This window comes from Dendrobates tinctorius, unplaced genomic scaffold, assembly GCF_039654945.1.
Source record: "Dendrobates tinctorius isolate UK_male_01 unplaced genomic scaffold, ASM3965494v1 ptg000162l, whole genome shotgun sequence".
NCBI classification, from domain to species: Eukaryota; Metazoa; Chordata; class Amphibia; order Anura; family Dendrobatidae; genus Dendrobates; species Dendrobates tinctorius.
Window position 1 is genome coordinate 70,132,297 of NW_027361829.1, and position 26,281 is coordinate 70,158,577.

The 26,281-nt window shown below is 44.2% G+C and overlaps 1 protein-coding gene across 2 annotated transcripts in view; it reads right to left on the reverse strand.

Annotated features, from left to right (window-relative positions):
* Positions 1-26,281, reverse strand: part of ULK4 (unc-51 like kinase 4) — a 1,062,038-nt gene that overhangs the window by 105,962 nt on the left and 929,795 nt on the right. The gene's annotated exons all lie outside the window — the stretch shown is intronic.

Here is a 26,281-nt window from a genome sequence, read left to right on the forward strand (position 1 = left end):
ACCATGTGTCTGCAAAAAAAAATCATGGAGATATGTCCGTTTTTGATTGGAATCATAGATCAAAATCACCCATACAAGTTTATGGGTCTGAAAGGAATTATAGGCAGCACACAGATGACATCAGTGAACAATCGGTGTGCTCTCTGTAATGTAAACCAATGTAGAACACAAGCTTTTTCATTTATTTTTACGTGTAAAAATCACAGAAAACTCTGATGATAAAAACTGAAACACTGTTCAAACACTGCGATGACAATCAGATGAAAAACAGTGATGACACTTAACCCGTTTTTTGTGTATTTGAAAAATTTTGGTTTGTGTCGCCATTTTTTGATATTCATACCATTTTTATTTTTCCACCAACAGAGGATGTGTGAGGGCTGTTTTTTGTTTTCTGCTTCACTTACACCAATTTTGGGCACATACGGCACTTTATTGCATTTTTTGAGGGGGAAGGTGTTGTAACTGAGAAATTACAACTTTAGTGTTTTCATTTTTTTCTCCTTAGTGCGTTTTACTGTATGGTTCAGTTTTAAATTTTGATAGACAGGACTATTACGGATGCAGTGATTTTGTACTTTTAATGGAGAGAAAGAGGCTGATTCAAGTTTTTTACTTTATTTTTTCATCCCCTTAGGTAACTTGCATTTGTGATCATCTGATAGCTTATTCTATATGATGCAATGCCACAGCAATGTAGTATATAGAGAAGATCATGGTCGCCTATGAATCTCAGGTTATGGCTGAGCTTCACAGAAATACTAAAAAGGGATAGGGGCCTTCAGCAGACCCCAACTGCCATAGCATTCTATTGGTGTCCCATGATTGTGTTGGGGAGACCTTATGGGAGCTGATGCTCTCCATTTAAATGCCAATGTAAATGACTGACAGTGGCATCTAAATGGTTATTGGCAGCGATCGTAGCTCACCCTTGGTCGCTGCTGTAGGTGAGAGATTCCAGACTTGTAATATAGATGGCATCTTCTGCCCATGCACGAAGGTCAGCTCATGAGCCCCTTCCGCAGATGATTACAACAGTGCAAACGTAAAAGTTTGTCATTTTTCGCAAAGGGGTTAATGAGGATAGCAGCATATACTCACAATATCGCTGTGTTCTCAGCCCAAGCCATTTGTCATGCACATTTGAGAGGATTTACGGAACATATATCCCAGAAATATTGTATACTGAAAAGTGAAGTAAGCTATGCACTACAATGACGCTGAGACAAAAGTAAACTGATGGACCTTAATAGTTAGTGAATAGTCAGTGGGGTCCACTTAGCTCACTGGTGTCCCTCATGTAATGAATCTTGCATTTCCATTAATTTTGTTATTCTGCTCATATGATGGAAGCTGAAAAACAAAATAAAAAAATGTAATGTAAAAAGTCTAGTGCAACCTATTATACTGTACCCAGCGGAAGACAGAACAACACTAAAGATAGAGATTGTCCTCAAATTTGAGAAAAAATCCTTCCTTCTGAACTCTAATATAGCAATTTAGGTCCATCTCTGGATCACCAACTCATGTCAAGCAATGCACTACTTGTCACTTCATGTCTTTCATGAAAAACTTCTTAACTATTTCAAAATAATTCAACCAGTTTACTAATCACAACATCCTCTAGTGATGATTTTCACGTTTGTTTCAGCTGATGGTCAAAGCTTCTTTCTTGTAGATTTACCTGTTTGACACTTCAGTCTTTTTGCATCAGTCACAATCCAGCATTTTTTAGAAAAAACGGATCCGTCACAGATTGTGACAAAAATGATGCGACGGATCCGTTTTTTTTGCTGGATCCGACTGCCCTATCTGTTAATAATATTTGGAGCATGCTCTGTTTAAAAAAACAGAATCCGTCACTGCATTCTGTCATGTGACGGACGGCAACAGATCCATCGCCCATAGGCGTCCATTATAGCAGACGACGGACGGCGACGGATCCGTCGCTGTCCGACTTTTCGACTGAGACAAAAAACATTCCTATGGACGTTTTTCCAGGTGACGGACACCAACTTTCCGACAGATCCGTCGCACTACGGATGAAACGGATGGCCATCCATCACAATACATCGCTAATACAAGTCAATGAGAAAAAAATGGATCCAGCAAAATAATTTGCTGGATCTGTTTTTATCTAAAAACGACGGATTGTGACTGATGCAAAAAGACTGAAGTGTGAAAGAGACCTTAGAGGTCTTAGTAGAGATCACTGTACTGATCACACTCTTCGCTGTATTCATTTATGTCTTTGTACTTAATCATTAAAGGGGTTGTCCAAGCTTTTCACATAATCTCAGTGCATATCTGGGCTGCAGAATGCTGACAATAAGTAATTTACCTTCTGTGGCCAGTTTGCAGCGTTTGCTAGATATCATCTCTTGCTTGCAAGAAAAATGTCCGGGGGGCGTGTTCTGGCATTGAAATGAGAACTGGTAGTTTCCTCCTCAATAGTTTCACTTTCCATAGAACACTGTTCAGCCTGTGTCTGGGGGAGGAGCAGCTGGGTGGTCCTGCTCTCTGCACTGAGGCTGCTAGAGGGGGAGGATTTGTTACTGTGTGAGGAGGGCTAGGCTTCTTCATGTGGTCAGGGAAGGCCTGTTGCTATGGAGGTTGAGGTTGTTGCTATAGAGGGCATGTTTTTAGTAGAGTAGGAGGAAACGACCAGTTCTCATTTCAATGCCAGAACACATCACTCCTGGACGTTTTCAAGAGGTGATATCTAGCAAACCCTGCACACTGGCCACAGAAGGTAAATTACTTATTGTCAGAATTCTGCAGCCCAGATATGCACTGAGATTATGTGAAAAGCCCAGACAACCCCTTTAAGTCATTCTAAGCATAACAGCCAAATCTCATGGAAAGTTGGGGAGGGTCTGGGAAAGAGCTGGGACTTCATGGACTCTCAGAAGAGTAGCTACCATAAATCTTCTAGGTGCTGCACAAAGCTCCCGCAAGGCAGTGTGCCTTCAAGGTTTTCTCTACTGAGAAGGTTGGGATGCACTGTTATCAGAGACAGCCATAGTCTCCAGAAACATATACAGGGGATGAGAGCAGGGAATAGGTGGAGGCGTCATGCCACAAAAAGGGAGTGCGGCCTATGAAAATCAACATGTCCTTGCAAAAATATTACATTTCAATGCTAGGAACCATTTCAATAGCCAACACATACAATTTGTGTAAAACTACGTATATTTATTTTACTTGTGTGTTATTTCCTTGCCCTTCTAGTTTAGCCTTTACTATGTGTGCTTTACTATCAACATTTCATAGAGGTGAGTTGGATGTTTGTAACATGGTCTATTATATATTTTTATAGAGATATTTCAATCTACAGAATATATAGAGTCTGAGGGTTAGAATATTGGAAGGGCAAGTTGGCAACAATTAGGGGTCTCCACTACTAAGGAACCCAATGATCTTTTAAGACACTACAAGAACGAAGATTTAAAATGTATCTCATTGAATATAACGTTCTACTGTATGTCAACATAAATGGAAGTGCAGATTTTACAAATATGTATTGAAACATCTCATTTATGTGCCAAAGGACCTCCACTAATTTTATACCATTTCCGTACTTCTGAATAATCTTGCATTTTCTGGTATAGTCCCGTAAACGGGACTTCAAAAAGGCTAGGGCTTTCAAAACCATGCCCAAAAGTGATCTTTTGGGGTTGTTCTTGGGGGGTGGCGCTGAAAAGGTTTTTAATTTTGCACTGAAAAAAATTAGTTAAGTATGCATTTCTGTAGTATGTCTTGTGAACTTTGATAAGGTCCCTCTATGTATGTGTGTGATTATGTGCACAGCAGATACAGTCATGGCCAAAAGTATTGACACCCCTGCAATTCTGTCAGATAATATTCAGTTTCTTCCTGAAAATGATTGCAAACACAAATTCTTTGGTATTATTATCTTCATTTAATTTGTCTTAAATGAAAAAACACAAAAGAGAATGAAGCAAAAAGCAAAACATTGATCATTTCACACAAAACTTCAAAAATGGGCCGGACAAAAGTATTGGCACCCTCAGCCTAATACTTGGTTGCACAACCTTTAGCCAAAATAACTGCGACCAACTGCTTCCGGTAACCATCAATGAGTTTCTTACAATGCTCTGCTGGAATTTTAGACCATTCTTCTTTGGCAAACTACTCCAGGTCCCTGATATTTGAAGGGTGCCTTCTCCAAACTGCCATTTTTAGATCTCTCCACAGGTGTTCTATGGGATTCAGGTCTGGACTCATTGCTGGCCACCTTAGAAGTCTCCAATGCTTTCTCTCAAACCATTTTCTAGTGCTTTTTGAAGTGTGTTTTAGGGTATTGTCCTGCTGGAAGACCCATGACCTCTGAGGTAGACCCAGCTTTCTCACACTGGGCCCTATATTATGCTGCAAAATTTGTTGGTAGTCTTCTGACTTCATAATGCTAAGCACACGGTCAAGCAGTCCAGTGCCAGAGGCAGCAAAGCAACCCCAAAACATCAGGGAACCTCCGCCATGTTTGACTGTAGGGACCGTGTACTTTTCTTTGAATGCCTCATTTTTCTCCTGTAAACTCTATGTTGATACTTTTGCCCTAAATGCTCTACTTTTGTCTCATCTGACCAGAGAACATTCTTCCAAAATGTTTTAGGCTTTTTCAGGTAAGTTTTGGCAAACTCCAGCCTGGCTTTTTTATGTCTCAGGGTAAGAAGTGGAGTCTTCCTGGGTCTCCTACCATACAGTCCCTTTTCATTCAGATGCCGACGGATAGTACGGGTTGACACCGTTGTACCCTTGGACTGCAGAGCAGCTTGAACTTGTTTGGATGTTAGTGGAGGTTCTTTATCCAACATCCGCACAATCTTGCATTGAAATCTCTTGTCAATTTTTCTTTTCCGGCCACATCTAGAGAGGTTAGCCACAGTGCCATGGGCTTTAAACTTCTTGATGACACTGCGCACGGTAGACACAGGAACATTCAGGTCTTTGGAGATGGACTTGTAGCCTTGAGATTGCTCATGCTTCCTCACAATTTGGTTTCTCAAGTCCTCAGACAGTTCTTTGGTCTTCTTTCTTTTCTCCATGCTCAATGTGGTACACACAAGGACACAGGACAGAGGTTGAGTCAACTTTAATCCATGTCAACTGGCTGCAAGTGTGATTTAGTTATTGCCAACACCTGTTAGGTGCCACAGGTAAGTTACAGGTGCTGTTAATTACACAAATTAGAGAAGCATCACATGATTTTTCAAACAGTGCCAATACTTTTGTCCACCCTTTTTGTTATGTTTGGTGTGGAATTATATCCAATTTGGCTTTAGGACAATTCTTTTTGTGTTTTTTTCATTTAAGACAGATTAAATGAAGATAATAATACCAAAGAATTTGTGTTTGCAATCATTTTCAGGAAGAAACTGAGTATTATCTGACAGAATTGCAGGGGTGTCAATACTTTTGGCCATGACTGTATATATAGAAGCGATCCTTCATCAACAGAAGTCTTTATTGCGATCAAGAAGTAATTCCAGCAATATTTTGTATCCGCTCAATATAAAAATACTTTTTATGGAGAATCTGACCTGCCTCTGAAATACGAGGACTGTATGTTAATTGCTCTCGATTTTAATGAGAGTTATAGTAGCATTAGGTAAGAAATTAAGTTAACTAACATTATAAAGCAACGGCACACTTTGAAGAAAAAAAATGAGCTATTTATTGGACATCAATATATTATTTTCCCTTCTGGAGGAAATGAAGCAATCATGAGTGATTTAAGTGAGAAAATGACCTCCATATTTATAAATGTCAACTTACACACACCAGAAAACCATTGCATCTGAAATAATGAGGCAGCCAGTGAACTGAAACTGTAGCTATGAAGATGAAAAGTGCCATGGTCCTGTACCAATAAATTACTTCTATTTAGGTTGACTCTGGGAAGTCACATAGATGGAACATGCACAATGCCAATGATTAAGCCAACAATGGAGGGAGAATTTTGGAAACAAATAATGTCAATTTCAATATTGAAATGAGTACATAATAGCAAAAGTATTCTGTATTATACTAAGGGAACATTACAGAAAAACGTGTATAATAGAGTCTATAAAAAGATACTGATGTCCTTGGTACTTGTATTTGTATAGCGAGCAGCTTTTCCATGACACATGAAACTTTTTCAGGTCACTACTTGCATCAGCTCTATGCTAATAACATCTCCCTTCACAAAAGTATGTGATCATTTCTGCCTTTGGCATGCATAAAATTGATAGTTTGGAAACTATGCATCATTGGCCAAACAAAAAAAAAAAAGGTAATTTTCTACTCATCCAAAATCCAAATTCACTATATGTCCTAAACAAGAGAGAGATCATCATTGTAAAATTATTTCACTCTATTTAGTGTACAATGGAGTTAAATAAATATAATGAAATAGCAATTTAGAAAACTTTACTAATTAATATTGTTTCATTAGACTGGGTACTTCTATCATCGGACAGTTGCTCCATCCTGAAATGCACTTCCAATTCTGTGGTAAACACAAGTCAGTTTTTTCTTTGTTGCCATGTGATCAGAGCAGAGTCTGTGTGATAGGGGCTGGCTTATTTCAACAGTTAAGCCAGCCCCCCTGTTAGGCAATCCCTGCATGTCTTGCGGCTGTTGAAAAGGCACGAGACATGCAGCCGTGGGGACTTGAACATATTTTTCGAGCACACTGAAGACACTCAGTTAGCACCCAAGAATGGTCAGATAACACCTTAGCCGAGCATGTTTGCTCATCGCTAGTATAAACATCAACCAGTCCAGCGTATAACAATTATATCCACAGAAAACAAATTCATAACTGCCATACGCAAGTCTAAATACTTACCGTATTATGATGTGTGGTGTAATGACCACTGTGTCCGCTAGGGGGCGCTGTGTGGATTTTCCAAGAGAGAGGATGAGTGGAAGAATCCTGAAGGACCGTTATGTATCTCAAGGTGGGTGTGGCCTTGAAATGGAGACTGATGTGTGTGTTGATCAGCAGTGATATTGCTAAAGTGCTGTGTCAATGTGTCAGGGAGAAGTCTCCAGGTAGCTGGGGAGATGGGCGGACCCAGTTACCTACAAACCCACCCAGGGGGTGTGTTTAAGGACGCTAGTGCAAAGTGTGTGAATGGTTCAAGGACCTGCGATGAGCCATGTGACCAGGTGGGCGTGGCTACGGACCATATAAGGTGGCCAGGGCAGGTCACATGTGGTGAATGTAGGGACCTGGTTGGTCCGTTGTGAAAGGTCCCGCTGGGAGATGTGTCTCTTGGCTAACAGCATGTGGAGTGGCTGTGTGTAATGGCTGCACGCGCCTGATGTTCCCTGGAGGGAATGGATTATCTGCAGCATGGAGAAACAGCCATGACGAAACCCGGATGTGGGTGAGATAACTATGAGGCTGAAGAGCCTGTGTATGCCAACCTGTGTGACCACATGGAGGACAGAGAGAAGCTCTGTCAAGGACGCTATGCTGATATGAACTTTATGTTGCTTGTTTTGGGTTATGCTGCATAAATAAACCGTATGGACTATAATGGTTTTATGGAAAACCTGTGCCAGATCTGGTTTTGTGGCGGCTAAGTGAGAATCCCCTATATGAATGACAGCATTACCTTACAGATGACACAGGTAATTAACATAGGCATATCCAAAAAGTAGAAAACATAACACCTAATATCTGATAGGTGTGTATACGTGTAAAGATCTGTCAACAGCAGTTGTTTTGTTGATGAGCTCCAGATGCCAAAGTACTTAATACATACAATGTCCAAAGTAAATAAAAAGTCTGCATCAAAATTTAAACAAATTGGGTTTTGTTGCACATTTTAACTTCCCAATTGAACTCAATGAGGAAAACCTGCCATGAATTTGCAATCAATCCACTATATAAATTGACATGCCGGGGATCTAAATGTTTTAACCGCAGGTAAATTTCCGCAGATTTTTTTTGCAGTGTATGAGTGTGACGACTCCTGTAGTGGACCCTCTGGGTCATGGCACCAACACACCCAGGGCGAGCTGACCTAGTGAGGACCACCCCCTATACAGGGAGTGTCAGGGGCAAGCCCAATGGGGTAAGATATCACGACTGCTGGAACCAGGTGGCCGGCTCACAGGAGATACGAATGAGTGTGTCTGCAGGATGCAACTAGGAGGGTGCAGATAACAGGAGTGTGCAAAGCATGGATACCAGGGTACGCAGGTTACAGGACAGTATAGAACGAGTGTATGGAAGTACAGAGGGTTCAGTACAATACAGGGCGTGTACATGGGAGTGCGCTAAATACTGGTAGTGCAAGGCGAGTACACGGGAACACATATGGCACGCGCTGACAAGCACGTCCCGGTGCGGGCAAGCAGGGCACGTGCAAGGGAGCATGCCAGAGTACAAGGTTAAACAAAGCGGGAACTTGGAAGCACGCCTGAGTACAGAGTTAGGCAAAGCACGTGCTGGGAAGCACGCCTGAGTGCAAGGCAAGACAGAGGGTGTGCTGAGAAGCACAACAGGGTAGAGTACAGGAACAGATCACGTGCTAGGAAGCACGACAAGGCAGAGTACAGGAACGGAGCACAAGGCAGAGTGTAGGAACACAGCACATGGCAGAGTGCTGGAACGGAGCACAAGGCAGTGGACCCGAATACAGCACTCAGCTAAGCCAGGACCAAACAGACCAAGCCAGGAAGCACAACAATAATCAGGCACCTCCCAAAGGAAGAGGTAGCCTGATATAGGGCATGAGCGCTGGGACTTCCGGGTCAGGTCCTCTAGGATCATAGAGATGACATGGCTGCCGAGAAGAGCGCGCATACGCACTAGCAACGTTGTACAGACATGGAACTAGGTGCGAGAGGTGCGCCTACGCACCCAACAGGACCCCCGGAGCGGCTACGAAACTGGAAGTGGTGACGTCGGGCGCGGGGTCCCGGTCCCAGGTGAGAGCGGCGTGATAGGCGGAAAGACAGTAAGCTCAAATCTCCATTTTGCCGTTATTTCACTCTGCATTTTCCATCTGAAAATTTGGATAGAAAATCTGTGGCAATTCCACTAGATGTGTGACGTAAGGGTGTAGTTACACAAGGCTAATTTCATGCAAACATTTCTAAGGCTGGAAATCCTTTCCATACATCTGAATGGGGTTGTTTGTGGTGACGACCACAAAGATTTCTGCATATCCTATTCAGTAGAAATTTCTTTTAAAAACTCTGCTCTGTGTGAATTTGTGTGTCCATGGGAAAGAAAATGGAAAAAGCCACATTCACGATCCGTAAAATTCATCTACCTTAGGGCTCGTGCACACGACCACATTTTCGGTCCGAGTACTATACGATAAAAAAATGGATCACTCACTGACTAATGTTATTTATTAGAACAATGTTTCTTTCCTGACTAAATCTTCGTGTAAAAAAAAAAAAACGTAGACAGGATGAAACTGCATACTGTGGTGTGAACCTATCTATAGTGGAAGCCATTCACATCCAATGATTAACAGGCGATGGTAAATTAAGAGACAGCTGTTTTGTGAGTTTTAGGTTATCACTAGTGTAAGGAAAATGCCAAGTGGACTTTCAGTTCTTAGGATTTATAACTAAAGGTGAATTATCTCAATTAACCAAACTGATTCCACCATAAGCCAATAATATTCATTGCTCATAAAGATAATTTCATACCTTTATTGTAAGAAAAGTATTAAGTTACGTACCGGTAACGGTATTTTTCGGAAGCCCATGACAGCACCACGAGAGAGGGTATCCGCCCTATAGGAACAGGAAACCTACAGATACAAAAAGGCGGCACCTCTCCCACGCATCAGTTGGATTACAGAGCTTGAGAGGCTACCATGGTTAGTACACAACATATGATATATACAACCTATCTACCCTATTTACCAGAATTATTTTATACCATCTCCCACATAAGGTGATTTTATGAACAATCTTCTAAAGGAGTGCACCGTTATACGTGAACAAGGGAGGGAACTAAGGGTGCTGTCATGGGCTTCCGAAAAATACCGTTACCGGTACGTAACTTAATACTTTATTCGGACTCCCATGACAGCACCACGAGAGAATTACAGAGATGTAACCTAACTTAGGGAGAGACTACAGCCTGCAGCACCCTTAGCCCGAAGGTGAGGTCTGAGGAGGCACCCATGTCTAACCGATAGTGGTTAAAAAAGGTGGAAGGAGATGACCAGGTGGCCGCCTTACATATTTGATCAATAGATACTCCAGCTCTTTCCGCCCAGGATGATGCCATGGCCCGAGTGGAATGTGCCCTCAGATTCTGTGGAGCTGGGCCGCCACCTGCTGTGTAGGCAAGAGAGATAGCCTCCCTAATCCATCTTGCTAATGTGCGTTTTGATACTCTGTATCCTTTCCTGGGACCTTGGAAGGATAGGAATAATGTGTTCTCCTTCTTCCAAGGATCCGTGGCTGCTAAATATGTCAGTAAGCATCTCCTAATATCTAACGCCTGGAGTTTCTGCTCTTTAGGGTTGGTTGGATTAGGGAGGAAGGAAGGCAGAACTATCTCCTGTGTCCTGTGGAATTGTGTTGCTACCTTGGGAAGGTATGCTGGATCTGGCCTTAGGATTACCCTATCCTGTAAGAACTCTGTGTAAGGGGGCAATCTGGAAAGTGCCTGTATATCGCTCACCCTACGTGCGGATGTTATTGCTACCAGAAATGCTGTCTTAAGAGATATAATCTTTAGTGAGGCGGAATCTAAAGGTTCAAACGGACTTTCCGTCATGGCTGTAAGGACTAGGTTTAAGTCCCACGGTACGCATCTGTCTTTGTGTATAGGTCTCGATCTGGCCGCTGCTCTGATGAACCTTGCTACCCAATAATCTTTTGCAATATCACCTGCAAACAGGGCCCCTAAGGCTGAAACTTGTACTTTTAGCGTACTTGTGGAGAGACCCAATTCGAAACCTTTCTGGAGAAATTCCAGAATATGTTTCGTGGGAATTCCGTCTCTGATGTCAAAGTGAAAGGTGGACAGGAAGCGTTTCCAGGTCCTAGCATAGATATTAGTGGTAGTTAATTTTCTGCTTTTTAGGAGGGTGTCAATTAAGTTCTTGGAGAACCCTCTATCTTTTAATAGTGACCTTTCAAATACCACGCTGTCAAATGAAGTCCCGCTACTTGTGGGTGGCTGACTGGCCCCTGGTAGAGGAGATCCGGAAGGTTCGGCAGTACCCAGGGATCGCCTACCGACATGGTCCTCAACCATGCGAACCAGGTCCTCCTGGGCCAAAAGGGGGCAATCAGTATGACTTTTGCCCGATCCTCTCTGATCTTCCTGACTACCAGAGGAAGAAGATTCAATGGTGGGAAGGCGTATGCCAGAGAAAAGTCCCATCTTATCAGGAGGGCATCCACCGCCAGGGGATTTTCCCTGGGGTTCAGAGAGCAGAACAATCTTTCTTTTCTGTTTTTTCTGGTGGCAAAGAGGTCTACCTCTGGCTGACCCCATCTGCGGACAATCTGGTGGTAAATATCTTTGTTCAAAGCCCATTCTCCTTGTCTTAGAGCCTTGCGGCTTAAAAAGTCTGCTCTTACGTTGTCCTTTCCGCTGATGTGGAGCGCGGTTAAAGATAGACAATTTTTCTCTGCTATCTGGAGAAGCCGTTCTGTTATCTGCATCAGAGCGCTGGAGCGGGTCCCACCTTGGTGGTTGACATATGCTACCGCTACCTGGTTGTCCGAGTGTATCCTCACATGATGGCCCTGTAGGTAGATAATGAGTTTCTTGACTGCCCGTTCTATCGCCAATAGCTCTCTCTGGTTGGATGAGATATCAGAATCAGAATCCCACTGTCCCTGTAACACTATGTCCCCCATATGGGCTCCCCAACCGAAGGAACTTGCATCTGTGGTTATAATACGGGTTATCTGTGTTATCCAGGGCACCCCTGACGCTAGGTTCTCGCTATCAAGCCACCATCTCAGTGATTTAACAGTTGAGGGGCTTAGCCACATCCGACCTTGTAAGGAGCCTCCAAGGGCCCTGCTATTAACCAAGACGTCGTTTTGAAGGGGTCTGGTATGGAACTGTGCCCACCTTACTGCTGGGATGCACGACGTTAGAGAGCCTAACAGGGACATGGCCTGTCTGAGGGTCATAGATGGATTATCAATTGCCCGAAGAACCTGCTCCTGTATCTTTTGTAATTTATCTAGTGGCAGCAGGCACCGCTGAGTCTCTGAATTTAGTACTAACCCTAAAAATTTCTGTATTTTTAAGGGCTGGAGTCGGGATTTCTCGTAGTTTAAAATCCATCCCAGGTTTTCTAACCTGGATCTAGCTTTTTCTATCTGGGATTTACAATGACCCACCGATTTTCCTACAATCAAGAAATCGTCTAAACATGGAATGATTAAGACGTCAACCTCCCGTAAGTGAGCCATAACTTCGGCCACTATCTTTGTAAAAACCCTGGGTGCTGCTGAGAGACCAAAGGGAAGGGCTCTATACTGAAAATGACGCACTGTGCCCTCTACTGAAACTGCCACCCTCAGGAACTGCTGGAAGTCTGTATGGATAGGTACATGATAGTACGCGTCTTTCAAATCTATGACTGCCATAAAACAACCTTTAAACAATATTTTTATTGTTGTATTAATGGACTCCATTTTGAATGTATGATTAATCAAAAATTCGTTAAGGGAACGAAGGTTTATAATCGTTCTGAATGTGTTATCAGGTTTCTGGATTAGAAACAGGGGAGAGTAAAACTCTCTTCCCCTTTCAGCTTCTGGAACCTCTACCAGGACATTTTTCTGGCATAGGCTCAAGACTTCCGCTTCTAAAGCCGCTTGTTCGAGATGAGAAGATCTTAAGGGGGTTAGTTTAAAGGTGTCCCGCGGGATCTGGGTAAATTCCAACCTAAGCCCGGTGGATATTACCTTACGCACCCAGTCACTATTCGTAATCTGTGACCATGCCGGGAAGAAGGATGACAGTCTACCCCCCACGGGAACTGCTAGTCATTGATTTGGTCTCTTTTGATCTCTCGATGAGCGTGTGAACATATAGCCCGTACCTCGTCTCCTTCTGTCTTCCCATCTGGGCCGATCTCTAACAGGCGAAGAGTTGCGCCTTCTCCCCTGGCCAAATCTCCTTCTACCAAATGGACAACGGTAGGACGCTGACGAAAGATTTGGGAATCTTTTCTTGTCGTCCCCCGCCTTCTCAAGCAGCTCGTCTAGGACAGTTCCAAACAAATATTCGCCCTCACATGGAATCGCACAGAGCTTTGCTCTGGACTGGATGTCTCCCTGCCAGCACTTTAGCCACAGGGCTCTGCGAGCTGCATTAGAGAGACCTGCTGCTCTGGCGGCCATTCTCACTGCATCCGCTGAGGCATCTGCTAGGAAGGCTGCTCCCTCCTGGATGGTCGGTAGGGCCCCAAGAATTGTCTGTCTTGATGTACCCTGTTTTAGTTGTGACTCCAACTGGTCCAACCAGACCATCATGGACCTGGCCGTGCACGTTGAAGCCACTGCTGGTCTTAAGGACCCGGCCGCCATCTCCCAGGTGTTTTTCAGGAAAGTATCAGCCTTCCTGTCTAGGGGATCTTTAAGGGATCCCATGTCCTCAAAGGGGAGCGAGGATTTTTTTGATGCCTTTGCAATGGCTGCGTCTAATTTGGGGGCTCTGTCCCAAGAACTTACTGTCGGATCGTCGAAGGGGTACCTTCGTTTGAGGGCTGGTGGTAGCGACCCTCTTTTGTCCGGTTTTTTCCACTCTCTGTGGATCAGATCCTGTATCTTTTGATTTAACGGAAAGACTCTCCGCTTCCTCTGTTCCAGCCCACAGAACATGACATCCTGCATGGACAAATGGGGCTTAGGCTCCTCTACCTCCATTGTCCCTCTGACTGCTTTGACCAGCTTGTCTACCCGGTCAAGAGGCAGACAAAATCGCCCCGAGTCCTCTTCTCCTGAGGAGGACGAGGGAGATGAAGCCTGGGAGTCTCTGCTTTTTCTCCACTATACCGAGGAATCAGACTCCGCCGGGACCTCGCCCTTTAGACTTTGCGGCTGGGACAAGGACTTTAGGGTTTCCCTCATTTCTGCCCTGACAATGTCCCTTAAACTCGCCGCTACTGCGGGCGACTCTTCTGCCACCGTCTGCTGAATACAGGGGGGGCACAATCTTTTGAGGCACGCGTCCGGTAATGGGCATGCACAGAGTGCGCATTCCCTATGTTTATTTTTACTTGTAGCTTTTTTCCCCTAGAAAAAAACACAGAAGGGGGGTCCCGTCACTGAGTGAACTTTCACGAAGATCACTTACCAGTGCCACACTCAAGTACCGGAGAACGAGGGGGATTTCTTTCGGTCGATGCTCCTGTCTGCCTGGAGGAGCTCTTACGAGTGGACTGGTCACTTCGTCCCGTATTACTGTCACGGGACACTTTCTTTTTCTGTTTGACCTGCCGAAGGTCATCCAGGGGCGGCAGTGATGTTTGCCGCTGCTGTCGCCCTTGCTTCTGCCGCTGCTGCTGCTGCTGCTCTCGATCACTCTCCATTACCACTGCTGCTGCTGTACACTGCTGCATGTAGTAATGTGGCCAAGGCAAGGTACCCTGCCAGGGTCCCGCCTAAATACCCCTCCTCCGGTCAGCAGTATCCCCCCCCTTAACGGGGCTCCCTACCCCAGCTGGCGCCGGACCCGGCGCCATCGGTGTTTCCGATGGGCGCCGCCATTTTGGAATCCTCGCGCATGCGCAGTTGCGCCCTGACCCGGAAGCGCATCCTCCGCCCGCCCCCTGACGTCACCGCTACCCCGGGAAACACCGGAAGTCACGTGGGACGCCCGGGAGCCACGGAAGCAGCGCCACCCGGTCGCAGCCCCCTGCACAGCGCTGCCGTCGTACCTGCGCTGCCGGAGCCGGGAACCCCCGGGGGGAATATACTTACCGGCGGCGGCCTAATTCCGGAGACGGACATCCTCCGGACGCCGCTCCCTGCTGCACACGCCACCGCCGTGACACCCATCCTGGGCCACCGTGGCGTCCTCCAGGAGATCCGCACCAGGCCGAGGTAGGAGACCCCCTCGCTACCGGTATCGGCTGGCCGGCCTGGGATCCGGTTCTTCTGTAGGATCCCGTCCCCTCAGGAACAGGAAACCAACTGATGCGTGGGAGAGGTGCCGCCCTTTTTGTATCTGTAGGTTTCCTGTTCCTATAGGGCGGATCCCCTCTCTCGTGGTGCTGTCATGGGAGTCCGAATAAAAATATTTGCCATTGACTAAAAGGTGAAAACTATATGATAAGGTTAGTTGATTCATAGAATTAATATAATTAATCTAATAAATGTAAGTATTAATCTTCAGCTGACTTGCAGGGTTATCGGTTTACCGCTTTATGGATTAATGCCATTAGTCAATATAATATTTGCTGAATGGGGAGAATTTGGATTATTTCAATGTAACTATGAAGCCTTTTTGTTGCTTCCACAAGGAGTCAAAGTCTCATAAAGAAAGACGTTTTTATGCAACCGAAGACTTAGAGAATTACAACAAGCATTTAAATATTACTAGTTTTTATTTTCATATTTCTTAATCTAGAGGATTCTCCTATAATAAATTGGCTTTGTGTGCAATATACAGACACTTTCATTAAAGAGTATTTCCATCTAAGGGTAAAAAAAAAATGGCCTTATATTGGTAAAACAGGTCGGCACAATAGCAATTAGCTTCTTAGAAACTGATGACAAACTGTTTAATCAATAACATTGTGACAGGCTTACCATCAGTTACTGGGAAGATAAGTAACAGCCAATATCACCACACTAACTGCGGTCACTTTTGGGCACCTCAATAGAAGTAAAATAGAAAAATGGCAATATCTTTTTATATTGTGTTTAGCAATCTCTGTTAGATGCAAAGATCGAGATACATGGGTTATGGAGCTGTGTCCAGAAAATAATCTGGTTGTATATTCAAAAATCCATTTGATGACATTTTTTAAATTAAAGTGCATATAAAATCTGTTTGTTATGGGTCTGAACAGGTGCAGTCATTGGGATAAAAGACCAATATACACAAACTGATAAAACAGTAACCGTATAAACATACTCAAAAATGCACCAAAGGTGGAAAAAACCAAGGTGCCTAAGTTCACATATACAGTTCACAAACTTCAATTTATGACCAATCAGATAAATAAATATAAAAAGAACTCAGACCATAAAAGATACTCTGCCAATTCCAGCAGAGCAAAGGCTTCTTCAAGCCTGCGGCCTGCTGGAGGCCAGTGCTAGGCAAGGGACATCAGGTGACACAACAATGACATAACTTCATGGCGCCGCCCAATGCTGACCCACGGCAAGACAAGATAGAAGGGGAGACGAAGGCTGTGGTGGTTGGGAATAAGGGTTATGTGGGTATAAGTGTGTATATATATATACACACATACATATATATATATACAGCTCTGGTGGCAAAAAATTAGAGACCACTGCACACTTTTATAAAAATCAGCTTCTCTACATGTCTGACAGCCACTCCATTCCCATGTCAGTTGAATTCCAACCAGAGTACACCTCATTCAACTTAGTGTGCTTGTGATTAGGTGATCACCTGAACCAAATCTTATTTAACGAAGGAAAGTATAAAAACTCTGCTGTAGTGTTCACAATCCTCTTGCAATAGAACAAGCTGAATGACAAAACAAATGCTAGTAATATCCCAAAAGTAATAGGAATGAAAATAAATAACTTTTAGCCATGCCAAAGGAGTTGAAAGAAAAGTCTTGAGTAAGGAAAAGAAGGGCTCAATTCTGGTTTTACTAGCAGAGGGATACAGTGAGCATCATGTTGCTTCCATCCTTAAAATTTCTAAGACGGCAATCCATTACAACAAGGTCAAGCAGCAGACATTGGGGACAACAGAGCTACAGACTGGCAGACGGTGAATACGACTCTCCACTGAAAGGGATGACCGTCATCTTATTGGAATATCACTCAGTAACCGTAGGAGGACATCAAGTGACCTACAAAAGGAATGGCAAAGGGCAGCTTTGGTGAAGTGCATGGCAAGAACAGTACGTAACAGGCTCCTAGAGACAGGGCTCAAATCATGTAAAGGTAGAAAAAAGCCTTTCATCAATGAGAAGCAAAGGAGAGCCAGGCTGAAGTTTGCCAAAGACCATAAGGACTGGACCATAGAAGACTGGAATAAGGTAATCTTCTGTGTTGAGTCTAATTTTCAGTTTTGCTCAACACCTGGTCATCTATTTGTTAGATGGAGACCTGGAGAGGCATACAAGCCACAGTGTCTTGCACCCACTGTGAAATAGCCACAGTGTCTTGCACCCAATGTGAAATTTGGTGGAGGATCGGTGATGATCTGGGGATGGTTCAGCAAGGCTGGAATTGGGCTGGTTAATCTTTGCGAAGGATATACAAGGTTATCCTGGAAAAACAGTTGATTCCTTCTGCTCAGGCAATGTTCCCCAACGCTGAGAACTGTTTTTTCCAGCAGGACAATGCACCATACCACACAGCTAGGTCAATCAATGTTTGGATGAAGGACCACCACATCAAATCCCTGTCTTGGCCAGTCCAATATCCAGACCTGAATCCCATTGAAAACCTCTGGAATGTAATCAAGAGGAAGATGAATAGTCAAAAGCCATCAGACAAAGAACTGCTTCCATTTTTGTACCAGGAGTGGCATAAGGTCACCCAAAATCAGTGTGAAAGACTGGTGGAAAGCATGCCAAGACACAAGAAAGCTGTGATTAAAAATCATGGTTATTCCACAAAATATTGATTTCTGAACTCTTCCTGAGATAAAACATTAGTATTGTTGTTTCTAAATGATTATGAACTTTGTTTTCTTTAGCATTATTTGCTGAATACATTACTGCAGTACAGCCAGAAGGCAGACTCTGCCCACACATGTCATATGGTCCTGACGTCATCACAGGTCCTTCAGCCCAGCTGCCATCAGTGGTAGTGAGTCTTGGAACGCAGACAGGAAGTTTAAGATCCCCTCAGACACCTTCCTCCTAGGTGTGCAGTGTGAGTAGGAGCCGGGCAGGGTGGCAGCGTTGCCTGCTGCAGTGTGGGCAGCAACGACCTTCCTGTCTTCATCCAGTAGTGATATGCAGAGCAGCGCCTGGCAGTCTGCAGTGTATGGGAGATGCTGGGGGGAGAGGGCTGCTCTTGCTGCTGCTGGGGTGATTACAGCAGGAGAACTGACATGAGCTGGAGGCTGGGCTGCTGATGAGCTCACCCACAGCACCCACAGCCCTGGAGTCTTACACTGGCATGGATGCCAAAGTGCAGATATCAGTATGGAAACCTGCTACACCACCATGAGGAGAGCAGTCAAGGTTCTCTGCAGAGGATTCCTGCATTCCATCGCAGTAGATGGTGCTGCAGCATCAGACATTAAAGGGGTACTCCAATTTGACTATCTTATAATATGACCGCCAGTTGGGACTTCCAGACGCTGTCCCCAAATCCCATAAGGCACCGCGGCAGTGTCACTTGCGCAGGTGGTTCATGGCCGTAAAGCCTCGAACTGCGCCTGCGCGAGTGACATTCACGCCACCACTATTACCACGCATGCACAGTAACAGCCACAACTGCGCGCTCTAACCGTGCATGCACGGTAACGTCGCGGCTGTTACTGCGCTGGCGTGGGGAATAGCGGTTACGTGTATGTTTCACCGCACTCCTGATGCGATAGCATCGGGCCTATTTCTAGTATATATATATATATATATATATATATATATATATACACACACACACACACACACACTTCTGAAAAAAATAAAGGGAACACTTAAACAACAGAATTTAACTCAAAGTAAATCAAACTTCTGTGAAATCAAACTGTCCACTTAGGAAGCAACACTGATTGACAATCAATTTCACATGCTGTTGTGCAAATGGAATAGACAACAGATGGAGATTATTGGCAATTATTTAGACACAGTCAATAAAGGAGTGGTTCTGCAGGTGGGAACCACAGACCACATCTCAGTACCAATGCTTTCTGGCTGGTTTTTGGTCACTTATGAATGTCTGTTGTGCTTTCACACTCGTGGTAGCATGTCTGGGCAATAAAAATGAAAAAAGCATATACAGAATGGGAGGAATAGGGCTAAGCAACAGCACATGTGAAAAAGACTTGGGTAAACCAATAGATCACAGACTGAATATGAGTCAACAATGTCATGCAGCAGCAAAAAAGGCAAATGCAATTCTAGGATGTATTAACAGAAGTGTTATGATTGAGTCACCGTAGGAGGCAAAAATAGAAATGCTAGCTAAGTCCAGAAAACCAGAGAAGTTGGCAGCTATCGGATTGCAGACCCCTGAACCTATCAACACAACTAGCAGTAGCCGTGGGGGGCTCCTACGATGCCCTAGGCCCCTCGATCACAGCCGGAGGACTACATAGCCTAAAGACAGAAAAGGAAATCTAAACTGCCCCAGAGCAGACCCCAAAGCAAAAGGCAGCCCCCCACATATAATGACGGTGAAGCAAGAAGAAAGAACAAAACACAGACAGAAAGATAGACTGAGCAAATATGGGGCCCAAGCTAGCTTAGATAGGAAAGGACAGGAAGGCTGCTGTCTGCAATCCGTGAAAAACCCTATGAAAATAAGAGCCAACAAACTGACAGTAAAAAAGGCCCTCAAGACGCTAGGCTTCAAAAAAGGCTATGTTAGTACTCAGGAATATTCTGAAGACAGAGCAACAGGCAAAAGGAGATTCAGCTCACCCCAGCAGGGAATGGCAGAATCCAGAAAAGCAAGGAAAACAAAACACTAATGCAAAAAGGCAAAGCAGAAATCTTAGCTTTAGATGAGCAGGAATCAGACTGGTTTCCTAGAAGTCCACAGAGAAATCACCCGCAGGCCAGAAGGGCGTCGGCAGCCTTATATCCAGTCATTAACTCCACTCAGCCATTCATCATCATCAGCCCCAGGTGTTTGACAATCAGGCTCACTACCCTTTCTTCACCAGAAGAGGGAGTTCCCCGGGCCTTAGTAGTGAAGGGGAAAATGAACTCACAACACAGAAGCATACAGTCTAGATCACGTGAAGTCATTATTGCCCTCTACTCCTCTTTGGTCAGACCTCATCTGGAATACTGTGTCCAGTTTTGGGTGCCACATTTTAAAAAAGACATCAACAAATTGGAGCAAGTTCAGAAAAGAGCGACCAGAATGGTGACCGGTCTGCAAACCCTGTCTTATGAGGAAAGATTGCAGGATTTGGGAATGTTTAGTTTGCAAAAGAGAAGACTGAGAGGAGACTTAACAGCTGTCTACAAATATCTAAAGGGCTATCACATTGTAGAAGGATCATCTTTATTCTCATTTGCACAAGGAAAGACTAGAAGCATTGGGATGAAATTGAATGGGAGGAGACACAGATTAGATATTAGAAAAAACTTTTCACAGAGTGATCAATGAGTGGAACAGGCTGCCACAAGAGGTGATAAGTTCTCCTTCAATAGAAGTCTTCAAACAGAGGCTGGACAGACATCTGTCTGGGATGATTTAGCGAATCCTGCTTTGAGCAGGGGGTTGGACCAGATGGCCCAGGAGGTCCCTTCCCACTCTACGATTCTATATGTCACGATTCATTTTCGGATCTGTGGCAGATCTGGATTCTCACATATAAACCTTTTTTCCTTTCTGGCCATCGAAGGTTAATATCTGTTTTTCCTCCCGGTGGCTGTTGGTGTAATTACATCATTGGTGAGAGAAAGCTAAGTGTGGTTTTTGTTACCCTGTTCCGTTTGCTGTCTATGCTTACCTTGTGTTGTATTAGTGCAGAGGTGGGACCAGTGTCTTGTCCTGCCAATTCCCTACTTAGGGATAGATGCAGGGCAAGTGACGGCTAAAGTATCCTGCTCGGCGACAGGTTGAAAGAACCTGTATAGGGACGCTAGTAAGAGCAGGGCACATTCTCAGGAGAGTGCAGGAGGTGTTCCTTTCCCTGTTCCCTATCGCAGGGCCCATCGTTGTAATTGTTTCCCCGGTGTTCCCTTGTTTGTTTGCTGTTTGGTGACTGACCAGTCGTTGGGTCATGTAACACTTGTCAGTCACTTCGTGACAACATGAGACGTACTCTACAACCCACAAAAGTGGCTGAGGTAGTGCAGCTCATCCAGGATGGCACATCAATGTGAGCTGTGGCAAGGTTTGCTGTGTCTGTCAACGTAGTGTCCAGAGGCTGGAGGCGCTTCCAGGAGACAGGCCAGTACACCAGGAGACGTAGAGGGGGCCGTAGGAGGGCAACAACCCAGCAGCAGCAGGACCGCTACCTCCACCTTTGTGCAAGGAGGAACAGGAGGAGCACTGCCAGAACCCTACAAAATGACCTCCAGCAGGCCACAAATATGCATGTGTCTGCACAAACGGATAGAAACCGACTCCATGAGGATGGTCTGAGGGCCCGAAGTCCACAGATGGGGGTTGTGCTCACAGCCCAACACCGTGCAGGAAGCTTGGCATTTGCCACAGAACACCAGGATTGGCAAATTCGCCACTGGCACCCTGTGCTCTTCACAGATGAAGGCAGGTTCACACTGAGCACATGTGACAGACGTGACAGAGTTTGGAGATGCCGTAGAGAGTGATCTGCTGCCTGCAACATCCTTCATTATGACCGGTTTGGCAGTGCGTCAGTAATGGTGTGTGGTGGCATTTCTTTGGAGGGCTGCACAGCCCTCCATGTGCTTGCCAGAGGTAGCCTGACTGCCACTAGGTCCTGAGATGAGATGCTCAGGCCCATTATGAGACCATCTGCTAGTGCAGTTGGCCCTGGGTTCCTCCTAATGCAGTACAATGCCAGACCTCATGTGGCTGGAGTATGTCAGCAGTTCCTGCAAGATGAAGGAATTGAAGCTATGGACTGGCCCACCCGTTCCCCAGACCTGAATCCTATTGAGCACATCTGGGACATCATGTATTGCTCCATCCACCAATGTCACATTGCACCACAGACTGGCCAGGAGTTGGTGGATGCTTTAATCCAGGTCTGGAAGGAGATCCCTCAGGAGACCATCCGCCGCCTCATCAGGAGCATGCCCATGCGTTGTGCAGTAGGGAGGTCATACATTCACGTGGAGGCCACACACAATACTGAGCCTCATTTTGACTTGTTTTAAGGACAATACATTCCACTTTAATTTTATGTGTGACTCCAAATCCAGGCCTCCATTGGTATTTAATAAATTTGATTTCCAATGATGATTTTTGTGTGATTTTGTTGTCAGCACATTCAACTTTGTACAGAACAAAATATTCAATGAGAATATTTCATTCATTCAGATCTAGGATGCGCTATTTGAATGTTCTCTTTATTTCTTTGAGCAGTGTGTGTGTGTGTGTATATATATATATATATATATATATATACACACATACATACACACACAGTGACCATGGTGGCCATTTTGAAGCCAGCCATTTTGGATCCAACTTTATTTTTTCCATTGGGAAGAGGGTCATTTGACACATCAAATGTATTGAGAATTTCACAAGAAAAACATTGGTGTGCTTGGTTTTAACGTAACTTTATACTTTCATGAGTTATTTAAAAGTTTATGACCACTTATAAAATGTGTTGGATTGTCAATGCAACCCTCTTCTCTCACTCTTGACACACTGATAGCAACACAGCAGAAGAAATGCTAGCACAGGCTTCCAGTATCCGATGTTTCATATGCTGGACATCTCTTATCTTCGCAGCATAGACAATTGCCTTCAGATGACCCCAAAGATTAAAGTCTAAGGGGGTCAGATCAGGATATCTGAAAATGCTACATGATGATATGTTGCCCTCTTTATGCACTGAAGATGGCACGTTCCCTAAGTTTTTCCAGCAAGATGGTACACCACCGCACTATGGGTGTCAGGTCTGTGCATTGCTACATGAACAGTTTCATGGAAAGTGGATTGGTCGTCATGGGCCAGTTGAATGGCCACCAAGGTCTCCTGATCTCGCCGTGTGACAAAGCAGTACTGTGCAGTCACATATGGGGTATCCATATATGGGGTATTTCCACATTCAGCAGAAATTGTGGGTCAAATTTTGATACCATTTTTACACATTTTCCAGAGTGAATATACAAAATCAGGGGCTAAAAGTGGTAAAAATGTAATTATTTTTTCCAATGTTATAAAATTCTGTGACCCACCTGTGGTATCAATATGATCATGGCACCCCTAAATAAATTCATTGACAGGTGTGGTTTGTAAAGTGAGGTCTCTTTTGGGGGGTTCTGCTGTTCTGGCACCTCTGGGGCTCTGCCAATGTGACATGGCACCCTCAAACCAGTCTAGCAAAGTCTGAACTCCAATATGGCATTCTTACCGTCTGAGCTGTGCACTGTCTCTCAAAAGTAGTTTCGTCCACATATGAGGTATTGAGGAGAAACTGCACAACAAATTTGTGTGTCCATTTTCTTCTGCTATCCTTGTGAAAATAAAAAAATTGGGGCTAAAACAACATTTTTGAGTGAAAAATATTTTTTCTTCATTTCCACAGATCAACGTTGTAAAATTGTGTGAACCATCTGTGGGTTCAAGGTGCTCATGACACATCTAGATCGATCCCTTGAGGGGTCTAGTTTCCAAAATGGGGTCACTTTTGGGGGTTTTCCACTGTTTAGGCAAATCAGGGGCTCTCCAAACACGACATGACACCGGCAGACCATTCCATCAAAGTTTGCATTCCAAGATGTCACTCCTTTTCTGAACCCTGTCATGTACCCAAACAGTAGTTTACCCCCACATATGGGGTATCTGCATACTCAGGAGAAATTGCACAACAAATATTACATTCCATTTTCTTCTGTTACCTTATAAAAATAAAAAGTTTGGGACTAAAAAAAATTTTTTGTGGGAAAAAATGTGGGAAGCACCTGGGGGTTCAAGGTGCTCATCACACATCTAGATAAGTTCCCTGAGGGGCCTACTTTCCAAAATGGTATCATTTGTGGGGAGTTTCCACTGTTTAGGCACATCAGGGGCTCTCCAAATGTGACATAGCATCCGCTAATTATTCCAGCAAATTTTGCGTTCAAAAAGTCAAATGGTGCTTCTTCCCTTCCGAGCCCTGCCATGCGCCCAAACAGCTGTTTTCCCCCACATATGGGGTATGGGCTGAGGAGAAATTGCATAACAGATTTTGGGGTCCAATTTTTCTCTTACCCTTGTAAAAATAAAAAATTTAGAGTCTAATATAACATTTTTGTGAAAAGAAAGCTAAATGTAAATTTTTTTCCTTATACATTCCAAAAATTCATGTGAAGCACCTGAAGGGTTAATAAACTTCATGTAACAGAAAGGAAAGAGAAAAGCTACCTAACAAAATGTGCACACTCCAATATAAAAATGTAACTATTAATTTTATTAGACACTAGCACAGCAAGCAAGATGCATATAAAAACAATTAAAAATACAAAAACAGTGGGATCCCAGACCTGAGTACCCAATAAATGCATGAAATATGTTATGGGAATAATAATCTCAGACAATGGGTATTGTAATGTGTTGTCTTCACACCTAAAAGTCCAAATTCACACAATTGCATATAACTTCAGTGCATATAACTTCAGTGCGTATTATCAGTGTTCAGTTCACACCAGTTTTTAGATTGCAGTCATTACACACGCTAGTCCTCCTCTGACTAATTCCCGTGGGTGTCCTGCACCGCTTGTATCACAGTCTCTACTCACAGCCGTACACAGTCCAGGATATCCTCCAGATCACAGCCGGGCACTATATCCACCTATTTTGCAATCGTTACACGCCAGTCCTCTTTCAGGCACAGGACATCCACCTCTGGTTCACCTCCGGGCACAGGACTGTCCACATCCAAGACCATTTACCGTGGACGACTTGCATCACTGTGTACGCTATCAGTGCCAGGCCTATTGGCTCCACTCTGTCCTGTGCTCTGCACACCAACTGTTCTGCACAGCAATAAGCACCAACTCACTCTGGCTCTGATACACCTGAGACTCACTCAGAACTACTCAGATCTGACTAACTCTTTCCTGCAGGGTTTTTAACACAGCAACCTGTGGCTTTCAGCCCAATGGAAGACATGGATCCAGAATGGAACAGACTGCAACACTATCATACAGCAATCTGTTTCAAACACAACATCCAGAGCTGGTTTTCCCTACCTCTGTCTTGGACAGTAACATGTCCAAGACTAACACTTTTATTATCAGTCTGCATTGCAGTCACAGCTATGCCCGTGACTGACATGCACACCTATGGTCTTCATACACCCCTGTGCATATCCTGGGGAGACTACACAGCGACCCCTACCTGTGACATCAGTCACTGCTTCCCCATTGCAATCCCAGCTATGCCTGTGACCGCAATGCATTCTCATAGCCTCAATACACCTCAGTGCATATCCTGAGAACACACAGCGCCCCCTAGCTGTAACAGGGGTCACTGCCTGACAGTACATATCAGAAAATAGAGTACATTATATAAGCAGCCTAATAAGGACAGAATAGTCAATAACAAAATAGTTATAGACCCCTGATATAGGAAAACTGAAAACCTGATAGTATGAACAGAATAGCCTATGAATCAACGGCTGTCCCAATAATCAAGAAAAGGTGGTCAAGAGATCAAATAATTATACCTCAAGGAAAAAAAAGATATACTCAAATGGCTTATACAAAATGAAACTAAACCCAGACTCAATGCATAAAGTTCAGACCTAATTTCTGCTTGGATGCACAGTCAGTCTTTTGATATTTGCATGCATTAGCTTTCTGACTAAGCACTCCGCTCCTTAGCCTCAAGCATTTTTAATTGCAGCAGGATCCTACCCCTCCATAGAGATATAGACTTCAGTCTAGGAGAGGATTCACATTAGGTTCCCATAGAGATAAAGACTTCAGTCTAAGAGAGGATTGGCATTAGGTCCTGGCAACGAGAATCGCCTTATCGTGGCTGATGGGTACACATGAATTGGCCAATTTATGCGCTAAATATTTTTCATATTTCAATGCATAAGGTTCTGCATAACAAGTATTATTGGCCACAGCCAGAGGTATACCTGTGTAAAATGGTATATGGAACCATAGAAGGATACAACTAAAAACTGCAAGAATATAAGCTGGCCAGTAAAAGGGCCATCTGGTAGGTCTGGGAGCCTACACCACGCATATCGCCGTGTCTAGCATTGCTTCATCAGGAGAATGTGGCACAAGTGCATGTGTAGAAGTCTATATAGGGAGAG